Source organism: Symsagittifera roscoffensis, chromosome 1 (genome assembly GCF_963678635.1).
Source record: "Symsagittifera roscoffensis chromosome 1, txSymRosc1.1, whole genome shotgun sequence".
NCBI classification, from domain to species: Eukaryota; Metazoa; Xenacoelomorpha; order Acoela; family Convolutidae; genus Symsagittifera; species Symsagittifera roscoffensis.
Genome location: NC_087062.1, coordinates 76412905 through 76427300, shown reverse-complemented (window position 1 = coordinate 76427300; position 14396 = coordinate 76412905). Strand labels below are relative to the sequence as shown.

General features: G+C 36.7%; 1 protein-coding gene across 3 annotated transcripts in view; it reads left to right on the top strand.

Moving 5' to 3' along the window:
- The window catches only part of LOC134849100 (protein FAM227B-like), a 147703-nt gene that overhangs the window by 44987 nt on the left and 88320 nt on the right, over positions 1–14396 (top strand). For 2 of the 3 annotated variants that reach the window (XM_063866484.1, XM_063866482.1), the window contains exon 1: positions 7575–7588. The exons of the other annotated variant lie outside the window; for it this stretch is intronic. The gene's annotated coding sequence lies outside the window, so the exon portion shown is untranslated. Of the gene's footprint in view, positions 1–7574; positions 7589–14396 lie in introns of those variants that run through there. 3 annotated transcript variants of the gene reach the window in all.

Below are 14396 nucleotides of genomic sequence, written 5' to 3'. Positions count from 1 at the left end.
CAAAAATTGCTAGTTCTTTCTTAATGTCCTCTTAATTGCGTGCAGATGATACCGTTTCGTTGAAGGCGTCGTTTCCGCCAATAAATAAACAGATTGTCGGACTGACCTTTCGCCGGTAAATGATTTAATACGTGGAAGATCCTACCACCAGAAAGAGACAAGATGTTGAAGTTGGGAAACACTGGTCTCCTTGCTTGTGAGTCGGCAATCAGCAGGTATTTTTGTGATGATGTTTTGAAGATATGTGCTTTTATAACATTTATGTTCTTGGCTCTATAAATTCCCCACTATTATCGCTTTTTGTTTCAATTAGAAATTGGCTTAAGTTTTTCTCTGTTGTGTGTGCAAATTAATCACTGAGATTTTGGTCATTGATTGAATACATTTTATTTTCTGAAGGTATTTATGACCAGGGAGGGGTTGTTAATGAGAAGGACCTTCAGACTTTTGCATTTTTCAGGTGATAAGATTTGTTCAAAACTGTTATCAATTAGGCTTACAAAAATTAATTGTTCATCCGCATCTTCTGTCGTCATTGCTTTCCAGTCAGTTTTCTAGCAATTTATATCTCCAGTGATCATAACATTTTCACATTTCAAGTCTCTTGCAGTGTTAATAGGTTTACTCATAAGTTTTACAATTAATTGGTCTATGTGGGTTTCTTTTAGCGGGCAATAAAGTATTTTTGAAATCTATTATTCTCATTGAAACTTGTTCAACAATTGAGTTTATGCGTACAGCCTAAAGTTTAAAGCAGTTTCTGATGGCAATTGAAAGACGGCCATGTTTCGTCTGGTAATTTTTAGATGGTCGATTACATATGTAGATTTCATAACCTGGTAGAAAAAGAGTTTCTGATTTTGTTTTGGCTTTTAGCCATGTTTCGGTTAGGCACGAGATAACTTTTTTGCGAGATTGGTTGCATTTGCGAGACAAATTCGTTGTGACATTTCGATTAAATTTCGTACATTAAACGTTAGTATTGTGGATAAAAGTCTTTCGTTTAGTCAGACTGAATGGTCTTCGCATTTAATCTCAACCAAGTCGTTTTCATTTTTTCTTATTAATTATTAAATTAAAATCACTTCTAATCACTTCGATTCTTTCGAATGCAGATCATTCGAACCGTCGCACACATGAGGAAAAACGAAGAGGGGAAAACAAGATTATATCACCATTGTCTCAAGGCACGGAAGCAACTCATCGTGTTTTTAAACGTCATTTGGATAGATAAAATTGTCCTATCTATCTGTGGCTCAGGGACATCGAACTAGAAGTTACCATTTGCACTGCCAAGATTTCATCTACTCTTGTATAACTTGGGTGAATAACCCCGAAAAAGGTATCGAGAAATAATAAAGACACGGTTAGTGTTGAAATTCATAGGCGTTTATTGATGTGGGGAATTCCCTCTAGATATTTCGAGCTTGATCACTGCTTTATGGATCCATTGCCAGCCTGCCTCACTAAACATAGCCAGTAAAAAAATGAAGTAGAGCTAAATTATTCTCAAGGCATAATAACAACGATGGGGGCTGACCACGGGAGTTTCAAGTCCACACGGGAGTATTAAAGATATGTGGTCTAGCTACCGAGAATTGCATTATTCTCTCAGTTTACACAGCAACTGAAACTAAAAAATACCGGTTTGACGCCTCGCTGACGCCAGATCGTTATTTCCGTGATGATTTTTATTCCGTCTCGGTCTATCTAAACTAAAATTTGGTTTGTACATTATTAGATTTATTATTAATAACTAGTTCCAGGAAACTGGCCGGGCCTACCCCTGAGTAGTAAAGGTCGATTTTTAATGGTTCATATCATAGCTGCACGAGCATTGTTTTATTCCCTCAAAATCTTGTCGAAGACACAAAGATATTCGAAATTAATAACAGCTATCCCAGGACTCGATATGAAACCCCGCGCTAAGAAACAAATTCAACATCTTCTGAAAACATCTGAGAAACGACAGGGAAGTCATCTTGTGGCACGACGTGATTAACAATACCATTACACCCCACAGAGCAACACCCCTAAGGAAACAACTATTGATACATTTGATTCAATCCATATTAACTCCAAGTTCTGTGCAGATTCCTTCCAACTTTGATTCATTCTAGAATCGAATCAAAGCGATCATCTATTGCCAGAGAATTGGTTTGGACACCCTATGAACAGAACTGAAAGACGCAAAAACTCGTTATCAAATCGCTTCTTTCAGAAAGGAAAAAAAACGACAAGGAGTACACCAGACGATTCCAAGATCTCCTCCCAGATCCGAGTTTGGAGATCAGGTCTTTATTCATCACCTTAAAAAATCTAGCATATCTACAACAGTTCCCGAGAAGAGGCTTCCGATTGAATATCAAAATGATACTATCAAAATGAGTGATTTTTTCTTCTCAAATTGTTGACTCGTAAATTGAAGTGATTGTGAAAGGATCAAATTCTAGTTATAACACCTTCAATCTCTGAGTTACCATGACTTGCAAACCCTGCAATAAGATTATTGCCTCAAATGCGCCCACATACCACAGCATTTCCTGTAAAAAGAACATGCACCTAACGGTCAAATGCGCTGGGTTGTCCAAATATGTAATCATGGAAATAAATTAATGGGCAGCAAAACTCTACTCATGTGCAATGACTGTACGGACAATGGCAAACGCGAGGGTGTCATCAATGCAATATCTAATGATCATAACAATGAGCAAATGGAAAACCAGCGAGTTCGGAATGAAAAAAAAAACTTGAGATGGCCATTAATGCTAGCAACCAACCTGCCTTGGAAAAGATAAAAGGAGAGATCGAGGAGATTGTAAACAACATAGTGAGAAAGAAACTGGAACCAAAACTAGCATTGCAAACTATGGTACTACAACAACGACAAAAACAAGCTTATAATCACAATGCAACAGCAAGCTTCCGTGTTCATGGTCTCCCAGCAAACATCAAGGAAAACGAAAAAAGAAAAAAAACTACTAGCAAATGAAATTCTAAGCGAATCACTAAAAAAAATTTAAGTTTCAGGCAAAATTGAATGCGTAAAAATTCTCGGAAAACTTGATAAGGAACGGAAAAAACCTAGAAATGTCCTAGTTAAAATGGAGAACAATTGGGATGCAAGAATGATCCTTGCGAAGTGTCCTGAAAAACGTATATACTACCGGCTTTAACGAAACAATAGTCACAAAATGAAAAAACATGCTTGAAAAAACAGAATTAAACAAAAATGGTGTGCAGTTCAAAAGTCTGGAAATGAAAAACCTTGAGTAATATCATGATGTGATGGTCGATGATGTGAAGGTCGACTTAGAAGACAGGTTTTCGTAGTGACTATCCTCATTAAACTGCTTATTATTCATTACATAAAACCTATTCAACTGTGATGGAAAGCAAAACTTTTCATCAGCTATAAATATGAGTATTTACTTGATTTTATGCATAACAGAGACCTGGTTGTATCATCATATAAAGGAAAAAGAAGTTCTCCTTCAAAACTCTAACATTTATAGATGTGATAGAAAGACAAACTTTTATTTTTCTGCACATGGCGCCGTACTCAATTTTTGAACAAATTTTTCACATAAGCGACACGACTGTTATCTACTCTCTAAAACACATCTCAGCGAACCGTTATTTGTATGTACTTTCTACAACCGACCGAACAGTAGTCATTATCGCTACTCTCGAAGCGACTTGAATATCTTAATTTTACTGACAAGATCATAAAAGAAAGGAAAATTCACTTTATGTTGTTACATAAGCTTTTCATCTACGGACTGGAACAACTTCCAAAGCTCAAAAGCCAAAGAAAATGGTTTCTTGAAAACTTTGCGAAATAAAACTAGAAAAATGTGGATTTTTTCAACGTGCGGCAAAATTACCCTGGATGTAATCTTTCAATTAAATATGAGCATACTTACGCAGATTAATCAAAGATTCAAACAAAATGTCAAACATTATTATTACAATAGAAATTGAACTAAGCTTACATGCTAAAAAAAGGTTATAAAATGAAACCGGCTAAAGTTCTGGCCTTGCTAACTCAGGTGATATGCGAAGTTAAATGAGTGAACATCCCTTCAACCCAGTCTGCCATACCAATGTTGACCACATGGAGAAAGACTTTTTGTCCACTTGTAACAATTGTCGAAAAGTTAGTTCCCCGACGAACAATGCTTAAATAAGAATTTCTAATCAGCTACAGTAAATAACCTCAAACATTTTTACACATATATGCACAAAAAAGCCCTCTATAACAAAATTCCGACGTCATATCGGAGAAACGATTCGCCCAGACTAAAGTCCTTGCTGATTCAATCAACCTAAACCAACAATGCAGAAAATCGACAAAAACTACTTAGCTCAAGAGATGCGAATTCGAAGTACGAACATTTTAAACATGCGAGTAAAACTTCTGGTCTCCCAAAAATTTGTGCAACGAAGACGAAAGTGCACATAGCATACACAATCATTCAAATTTGATGAACAGATGTTTTCAGTCAGTCTACTCAAAAAAATTAAACTCATTAGAGTATCTCTTGCAATTTTCCTCTGGTCGAAAATTTTGACTATTAAAACGGAAATTCAATTTTTGCCGAGGAAACGGATACCAAAAAACCATTTAGATCTGATATCTTAACACCGAATTTCTTACCAAAAATGGCTGTTCCATGCAGGGTGACCACTTTTTTGAGAAAAATAGTAACTATGACAATTTTCGAATTTTTTGTCGACCTTTTTTTTAGGTCGACCAAATTAATTTTTTCAAGCTCTGCCTAAGCACTAAAAAGTCCCTGTTTTTGCCAAAATTTATGCGCCGCAAGCATAATTTTGAATAAACAGGTTGGAAAAAGTCGTTTTCAGGCACTTTTTGAAAAATTTTGACAAAATGCGTTTTTTCGGAGCACGCTCCCCCTCAATATTAGAATATATTGTCGCCAAAAGTGCCTTTAGAAAATTTTTTGGGTCTGCAACCACAAATGGGAAATGGATATCTCACAAAAAAAAGGAGGACTAAATAAAACAAATTTTAGGGTCCGTCACCAAAAACCGTTCTAAATAGTGACTTTGTGGCCATTGAAAAAATAGTGACCAATAGTGACTGGTCACTAAAATAGTGACCAAGTGGTCACCCTGGTTCCATGAGCTCTTGCCTAAACACTTAATTTAATTGTATCAAACGCCGGCAAAAGATTGCTCGGAGAAAGAGAGCTGTAACATTCGCCCGGAAGATACATATCGACGCAAAACAAAACTAAGTCTTAAGACGACTGGCTAACGTCAAAACAGAGCTTTGCATGCTTTTCACCGTCTCTACCAAGCCAGTACTTTTCGGTGGTCTTTTCTAACATCGGGTCGACAAAACGTTACTGCTTTCGGCTTCGGTCAAAACACTCAAATTAACTTAATTACATGCAGGAATAGTGAGCTCATGGCTGGGTCTCAGTATCCCCAGACCACGAGGTCACTCCTAAAAACAGGGCTACTACTTATTATATTACTATTGTTTTTGTTCAGTAGATAAAAATCATCATCTCCATCGAAGATGGATCAACCCTTTCCCCAAACTCCTAGCTTCTCATCCCTATGAAAAAGAATCCAGTTGTTAATTAAATTCAGATCAGGACATGACAAGAAGCTAAAAGTCAATATAAAAGAATAAAAGTCTCAGTTCCGAAACCCTTCCGGATTCTTGAATCCACTGAATCAAGCTCGTTAATCTTGACTTCTTCTTAATCCGGAAGGCTGTCCTCCACCCTTCACCGTTGTCTGCAACAGCCTTGCAACTATTGTAGCGACACAATAGTTGCAACTCGGAGTGTTCACTGCTATTCCTGCAATCTGCTAATGTTTTTTCTCACAGTTTTCGTACTTATCGTCCGCGCTACTAATGTTGTTCTGTTTTTCTTAGTTCTTTTGCTAAAATGGCCGTTTCCGACGTTTCTCAGAAATGTTACGTAATCACTTCGAAAATTTAAAAATTAGCAATTCCCGAATCCTTTAACCTTCACGTTTTGTCCCATCGTTCAAATAACGTTCTTAATTCTTAATAATCACCAATCCGGAAGGCTCGCTGCTAAAAATTCGAATTCTGCAGAGATTGCTTTTGGCCATTCTGGTCGAATGTCACAAGCCCAAGGTTCTTTCAACAACTGAATCTACCAAATCTATGTAATGAACTTCGTGAACAGATTAATTTGCAACTCATCGTAATATATGAAATCGTGAACGACGAAATTTCTTCTCCGAAGTGAGGACTGAAAAACGAACAACAGAGTTTACGTCTCGATTTTGTCGACAAGCGAGCCATCTATCCGAAAAATTGAACTCTATGATTTTTGCAGAAACAGTTGGAGCGTTGTGTAAAATTAATTGGGAGAAAAGCATCGTCGGAAGAAATCCTGAAAATGCTATTCAGCAACAACAACAACAACAACATTTATTGAGAAAAATGTAGAGGTTTTAAGACATCAGTCAAACGGAGCATACACAATTTTTGCATACCTGATAAATTTAAATAGCATTATTCATATTAAAATTGGTTGGTGCTGGACAAGATGAGTCCAGCGAAAGATTATCAATTTTCAGGAAATCACAGGACTCTAGAGTTTGCTGTACTTCATGTAATGAATGGATTACAAATGGTGCAAATATCTCCCATTGTGTCACTTGTGGTAACATCATGCATCTCACAAATCAATGTACAGGATCATCAGAAAATGCAATGAATGGAATTCAGGAAATAAACCTGAATATTCTTCTTATCTGCATTGGCTGCTTGGGAACGAAGCAACGAGATGTTGCTATTGACTGCCTTGCAAAAGGTCGCACTTCTGCATTAAACGAAGGTAAGTTAACTTCTTTTGATAAAGCTATTTCATGCCGCCAAGAATCTGTGGACAAACTCTCTGCGATGTCCCACATTAAAATGACTTATAGCGACGCAGCACAAATTGCTCAGTCTTTTGTAGACTCAACAACTAGTGAAGTTTGTATTTCGATTATCACTGAATTTAAATCATCAAATCGAAGTCAAAAGGCTAGCCGAATGGACATGATCACCCACGAAGAAAAATCTAAAATCGGAACCTTGAATCACTGTGAATCATCAGACTTTCTTAATACTGATAGACTGGATAAATTCGAAGAAAATTCAAGCCGTCCAAGATCTGTATTGATTAAATTGAACAACATTTTTATTGCATCGAAACTGCTCTCGCTGCCTTCCATGCTGCAATCATTCAAAGGAGTGTTTCATGAGAAAATTATTCGGCGTTTATCTCCCGGTCGCTTAAAAAAAAACAACACGAATTAGAACGAAAATTATTGCAAAAAAAGACAGGAATTGTAGGATGCAATGGCTGATCCAAAATCAAAAAAACCTCATAATTTAAATTTTTCTAAAACAATTTTAAAGTTACGTTGATAAATGACTACCTGTCAAACATCCGATCTCAGTATCAGTAATACGACGTCTGTCGTACAATATTCGCAGTCTTATAGGACTTGCAAGACGTCAATTTTCCCAAACTTTATAATATCAACTTCGTATCATGTTTTATGTGTACAAACTTATTAAATAATTTGTTTTCAAATAAATTATGCCTGGTACGAGGTCAAGATTGGCCTCAAAGAATCATGAGATGTGCACCATCTGTAGCAAGCCAAACGGTGATAATTGGATATCGTGCGAGTTATGTGAGAGGTGGACTCATAGTGAGTGTATGGGCTACTCTGTGGATGAGTACAAATTCCTGGAACGATCTGCAAATGTGAAATTTATGTGTACTGGTTGCTCAACTACCGGATCAAAACTGGGCGGTGGGAAATTTCACGAGGACATCACTCGTGGTATTGAAGAGCTGAAGGATACACTTCAAATAGCCAAGTCGGTAATGCAGTCAATCGCAGATGCATCGAATGCTCCTCAAAATCAAAAGGCTAAGTATTCAAATGTGCTTAAATCAGGTAATGAATACGCTTTTGAACTACGTTTTAGCGGCATACCTGAATACAAAAGTTCGAATGAAAACGAAAAAATAGAGAGGGCTAAAATTTTTGAACACGAGGAAAAAGCCTTATGCGAATGCATAAACAAATTGGGTGTTAATCCGAATGAAATTTCTTCATTTCGTAGACTTGGTAAATTTGACCCAAACTTTAAAAAACCCAGGCAGTTATTAGTCAAGTTTATAAACATGTATACAGTTGACAAAATACAAGCTCGCGCATCAATGCTGAAAACTTATGAACCAAGATATATGGGTGTGAATTACGCTGTTTTTATATCGAAAACCCTAAATAAGGATGAACAAGAAAAAGAACAGCAATTGCTGAAAAGAAGGAGAGAACTATTAAATAACGGAAGTGATCCAAAAAGTATCAAAATTCGGAAAGGTGTTTTGTTTTTAAATAACAGAGCCGAAACCACATCAGACTGACTATTGAAAAATTCAGGGGATATAGAAGTAATTTGTTACAATATCAGAAGCCTTTTCAAGCTGGACCGTAGAAAAACCTTTTCAAATTTTATACTTTTGAATAACCCTGATATCTTTTGCTTATCCAAAACCTGGTTAACAACTGAAATATTGGAGACAGAACTATTTTTAAATGAATATAATTGCTTTCGATCTGACCGAAAAGCAAAAATTGGCCAGACATCACATGGAGGAACTATGATATGTGTAAAAAGATCGTTTTTGCCAGAAAATGCAAATTTTGGATATGATACAAACGGTTCAGTCGTAGCATGCTATGTCACTTTAGCAAATCTAAAATTTTTGGTCATCTCATGTTATCTGCCCCCTGCAAACAGTAAATATTCACTTAATACGGAAGATATACACAAGATGTTTTCCGAAATTTTGAAACTCAGAAGTAAATGTGACGGTTTGATTATTTGTGGGGATTTCAATTTCCCAACAATAAATTGGAGTAGCATTTCTTCGCAAAATTCGATTGAAGCTAATTTTCTAACTTTTATTGAGAAATTTGATCTAATTCAAAAAATTGATTTTCATACAGCTGCAACAGGAATCCTTGATCTGTTTTTTGTGAGTGAAAATATTCAGGTTACTGATATTTGCAAATTTCAAAATGAAAATAGTTTCACAAAAATGTCAAACCATTATCCGATAAAGACGAAATTCCATATTGAAATATCCTATTATACCAGCGAAAATATGTTAAGGTGTCAACATTGAGGTTTTGCAACGGTGACTACAAATTATTGAATGATTTAATTATTGATAACACCTTCGATACTTATTGCTGGTCAAATCCAAATGTCATAAAAGAACATTGGTACAAATGGTTGTTGGATCTTTTATCGAGTACGATACCTAAACGCACAAAACATCGTACATCCTTACCCCCCTGGATTAGTCAATTAACCTCCCATATGATAAAATGTTTGAACACTGCTCGGAAAAAAATTCAATGAGTCACATACTAAAGTAGTGTTATTAAAATCGAAAACAGACCAGCTTATCGAAATCGATAAAGTTAGTTACGAGGAATCCATGGCAGCTGAAAGATCAACCGGCAAACTTTTCAAACATTTTAGGGCTTTCCGAAAATCCGTTTTGCCTAGTATAATGCATTATCAAAACGAAAATGCAGATACGGATGTCTCAAAAGCAGCTTTGTTTTCAAAATTTTTTGCATCAGTATATGTGGAGTCGTCAATTTTTAACGAAAACGAATGCAGTAACAAAAATCAACCAATTTTAGAAAATATCAATTTTTCAGAACAAGATATTTTTGAAATATGCAAACTGTTGAATGTAAATAAAAGCAAAGGCCCGGACGATCTACTTCCTTTTCTATTCAAAAATGCAGAAACATTATCTCATTCAATCTATCGGATATTCCGAAAAATTTCTCAAACCTGTATTTTTCCCACATGTTGGAAAAAAGCCATCATTAGCCCTTTGCATAAAAAAGATGACAAAAGTGACATTGAAAATTACAGACCTGTTTCTCTGCTCTCAGTAATCTCGAAAATTCTAGAACAAATAATTTTCAAGCGATTATACGAACATTTTGAAAAGATTTTCCACAAGGCACAGTACGGATTTCGGAAAAACCGATCGACCATTGTTGAGCTTTTAACATTTTTGCAGCTAGTCTATAACGGTCATGAAAATGGCGACAGTATCGAAACGGTTTTTACAGATTATAGTAAGGCTTTTGACCGTGTTGACCACGGAATTTTGTTGCGGAAATTATTCGAACAAGGAGTCAGGGATAAAAACTTGAAATTAATTAAATCATACCTAACAGAAAGGTCTCAAGTCGTACGAGTAAATGGCGAAATATCAAATTCAGAAAAAGTAACGAGCGGTGTACCCCAGGGCAGTATTTTGGGACCCTTGTTTTTCTTGGTTTTCATATATGACCTGCCTGACAAATGCAATACAGTTATACCATTTTTATTCGCAGACGAAGCCAAATTCATTAGCATAAATTTGGGGAGGGATGAATTTCAAAAAGACCTTGACAATGTGAATCTATGGACCCTGGAAAACAATATGCCTTTCAACGTAGATAAATGTACGCACCTGAATTTTGGGAAAAATCGATTTTCTTTTAAATTCAATAATGAACAGATAGCTCATGTAGACTGTCAGAAAGACCTTGGACTAATCGTATCAAATGATCTAACATGGAGCCAACATATGGAAAAAGCTTGCGTAAAGGCAAACAGAGTGTTTTTCATGATAAAGAGGAATACATCAAATCTACACTGGAAAGCAAAATTAAACCTGTATAAATCGATGGTCATTCCCGTAATAATGTATGCTAGTTCTTGCATAGGTCTAAACAAATACGTCATGACACAATACGAGATAATTCAAAAAAGGGCGGTAAATTGGATTTTGCAATAACAATTACAAAGATAAACTTAAACGACTACAAATTTTACCACTGCCCATGTACATAAAATTGAACAACCTGTTACTGCTGGCAAAATTAATTTTGAAACGATACGATACTTATATGATTGATGTTCCACAAAACATAGATTTCTCTCGCTATCCTATGTTTCAGCTAAAGCGTCCATCAAAGTACAGGTGTGAACAAAATTTCTTTTACCAGACATGTCGTCTTGCGAATGCACTTAGGATAGATTTGCGAAATTGGTCTGGACTGAAAGGCGCCCTGCTCAAAGTGTTCTGGAACAAATTTGCACTCTATGACGAAAGAAATAAATGCACATGGAAGCTTGCATGTGATTGTGCGACAAACAATTGTAGAACTAGACTCGCGATATGAGACGTGAAGGATGACAGGGGCCTGGACCCCTTGTGGAAACACTAAATCCCTACTACTACTACTACTACTAGAAAATTGGCTAACAGATGATTTGTCTAAAGAACTATTCCTTCCTTCTTACAAAATAAACACATCTAATCGGCGTTCAAAAGATAAATTTTGCATCAGCTCATGGCGGTGTGATGATTTGTGTTTCTAAAGATCTCACCTCCTCACAAGTAGAAGGCTGCGATGACTTGAAGGACTTTTGGTGTATTTGCAAAAGAGACCTTGGTACCACATCTTTGACTGTCGTATGAGTTATGTAACTCCTTCAGACAGTCCTCACAACATATCTTTACAAAAATTCAATTCAATACTTAATTTCAACCGCCAATTGACTTATGACCACCTAATCTTTACAGCCGATTTCAATTTTCATGGGATCGACTGGAAACTGAATCAGAATCATCTTGACCCGAATTGGTGAATAAAAACGCTTTCAACAACATGATGATTTCCTCACCACAAACTCAAGCTCATTAGAAATATTTAAATCTTCCAAATGTATTGAAATTCAAAAAGTTTTGCCTTTACAGAATCTAGATATATCAGACCAGATTGCCATAGAAGCCACAGTCTCCATAAAGCAGAAACTTTTACTTCGGAAATTAGACCGCGATGTCTATTTTATCTATGGTAAGGGGAATTTCGAAAAAAAACAATATTTTTATTCAATTCAGTTTTCAACCATACTGCTGGTGTAATGTATCATCTTATCATTGAAGAATGGCATCATTGCTTGAATGAAAAACTGAGAAAAACCTATCCTATCAGAACAAAACACAGATGTTCAGATTATCCTTGGGTAATTTCTGAGACTTCGAATGTACTCAAGCGACTTTAAACAACTTCTAGAAAATATGGTGCTTAATATCCCAAGTGTCTTGCATCATCTATAATTTGCCAAAGAACCCTTCAAAAGAAACGCCTAGCAGATCGCAGAAACACAAATGCTTCGTTCGAATATTATAGGTCTCTAAATAAATCACCGCTAACGTCAACTTTGCGCTTTCGCAGCGCGGAAGCATCGACTGACCTCAAAAAGCGTGAAGTTAGCATGGTGAACACGAAAAGCAGCAATGAACAGAAAGAGGTGAAAGACACAAAGACACAACTGAAGGAAAGCTCACGAATTGAAAGAGTGCTCCTGTCACGGAAGTTGATCTAGAGACACCTGAACAAAATATTGACGAGGTCGAGAAGAAAACGACAGAATTGACGCCAATGCCAAACGTTGAAGAAGAAGAAGAAGAAGAAGAAGAAGCAAAAACAATTGAGTTCTCGGCAAAAGGCAATGGAAACGAGGTCACTGCAACACTCTGTAAACAATAAAAGAAGATTCCCAGACAGAGAGGACATCCTTCACGGAGAGATTTGCAGCTATGGTGGGGATTAGATCGAAAAATAAGGAGGAGGTGACTATAGCGACCGGCAAAAGCAAGACCTTTGGAACGTTTTCTACTATAACAACGGAAGCCGGCGAAGCAGGGGAACAGAGCACAGGATCCACAGAGAAAATAGCGAGTCACTAAGCAGGACCTAAAACAGAATTGATATTACCGGTGGAGCTGGGTGACTTGATGCTAAAGTTGAAGCACATAGAGAAAAAGCTCAAGAGCGGCGAGGAAGACCGAGAAAAGATGAAACTAGAGGTCTGATATAAAAAAAATGAGAATGAAGGAAACTAAAAAAAACTGTATAAAACCGTACACGACAAGCTCTGGAGTCTAGAGACGAGAATGGACAGGATGAGAGAAGACTAAGCAGAGAGTTACTGTGACATACAGTTCAAATTGGATTCGCTGTTGAGGAACTCAGTTATTCAAGATGAAACAGTAGCAGAGAATACAGCAAAAAAACCCAAACCAATTGTGGATTTTGCAGAACCGCAAGAACAAAAAGTATACTCCACTGCCTCAGATCCACAAAATGATAGGGTCGGAGACAGTAAAGACAACAATTAAAGGGAACGCATCAAAATCAACGAGAGTACCTAGGGAATAAAACGTACACGCGAGTGTAGCACCAGATGCCATGACAAAACACTTGGGAAACGATGAATAGGACACTCGAAGCATTTGCCACGCGAAACACGGAGTCAAGCAAAAAAAGGAGGCGGCAAGTCAATAAAGACCTTCAAGAAACCAAAAGAATTAAAGATGATTCGGATAATTGCATAGATATCTGGGTTGCAGTGATACGACTACATCTTGAGCAAGACACCTTGAACGCGACCTATCTTACGCTGTCGAAAGATAACGCACTAAACTCAGAAGAGATGAGCAAGTAACGATAACTTCATATTCGATCAAGAAACAGACATGGGCAACAATTGAAATTATCTACTCTGCTCCATAGCTGACTTTTTAGAAGAGAAGAACTCTTAATGACCTATGCCTCAAACAATACCAGAATTGAACTTTCAGTATTTAAGCCAAAGTTCAGAAAAATTGGTTTAAATTACTTATTATTAAAATACAAACACAATTACTGCTCATGATAGGACACATCCTAGAATAGAACGCACGAACAAATTTATTATTCTGCCCATTCGAAGAAAATTGCACGCCATCTCACTAGATTGGAAAAACTGGAAACCTTAGACGCAGACTTAACACTGGTTTGCTGGCGTTTTGGGAAGCTAAATCAACTGATCAAGACTACATCTACTTGAGTATGTAGATCCGGACTACATCTACTTAGCCGTTAAGTCTGAGTCTAAGGTTTCCAATTTTTCCAATCTAGTGAGATGGCGTGCAACTTTCTTTGAATGGGCAGAATAAGAAATTTGTTCATGTGTTCTATTCTAGGATGTGTCCTATCATGAGCAGTAATTGAGTTTGTATTTTAATAATAAGTAATTTACACCAATTTTTCTGAACTTTGGCTTAAGTACCGAAAGTTCAATTCTGGTATTGTTTGAGGCATAGGTCATTAAAAGTTCTTCTCTTCTAAAAAGTCAGCTATGGAGCAGAGCAGATAATTTCAATTGTTGCCCATGTCCGTTTCTTGATCGAATATGAAGTTATCGTTACTTGCTCATCTCTTCTGAGGTTAGTGCGTTATCT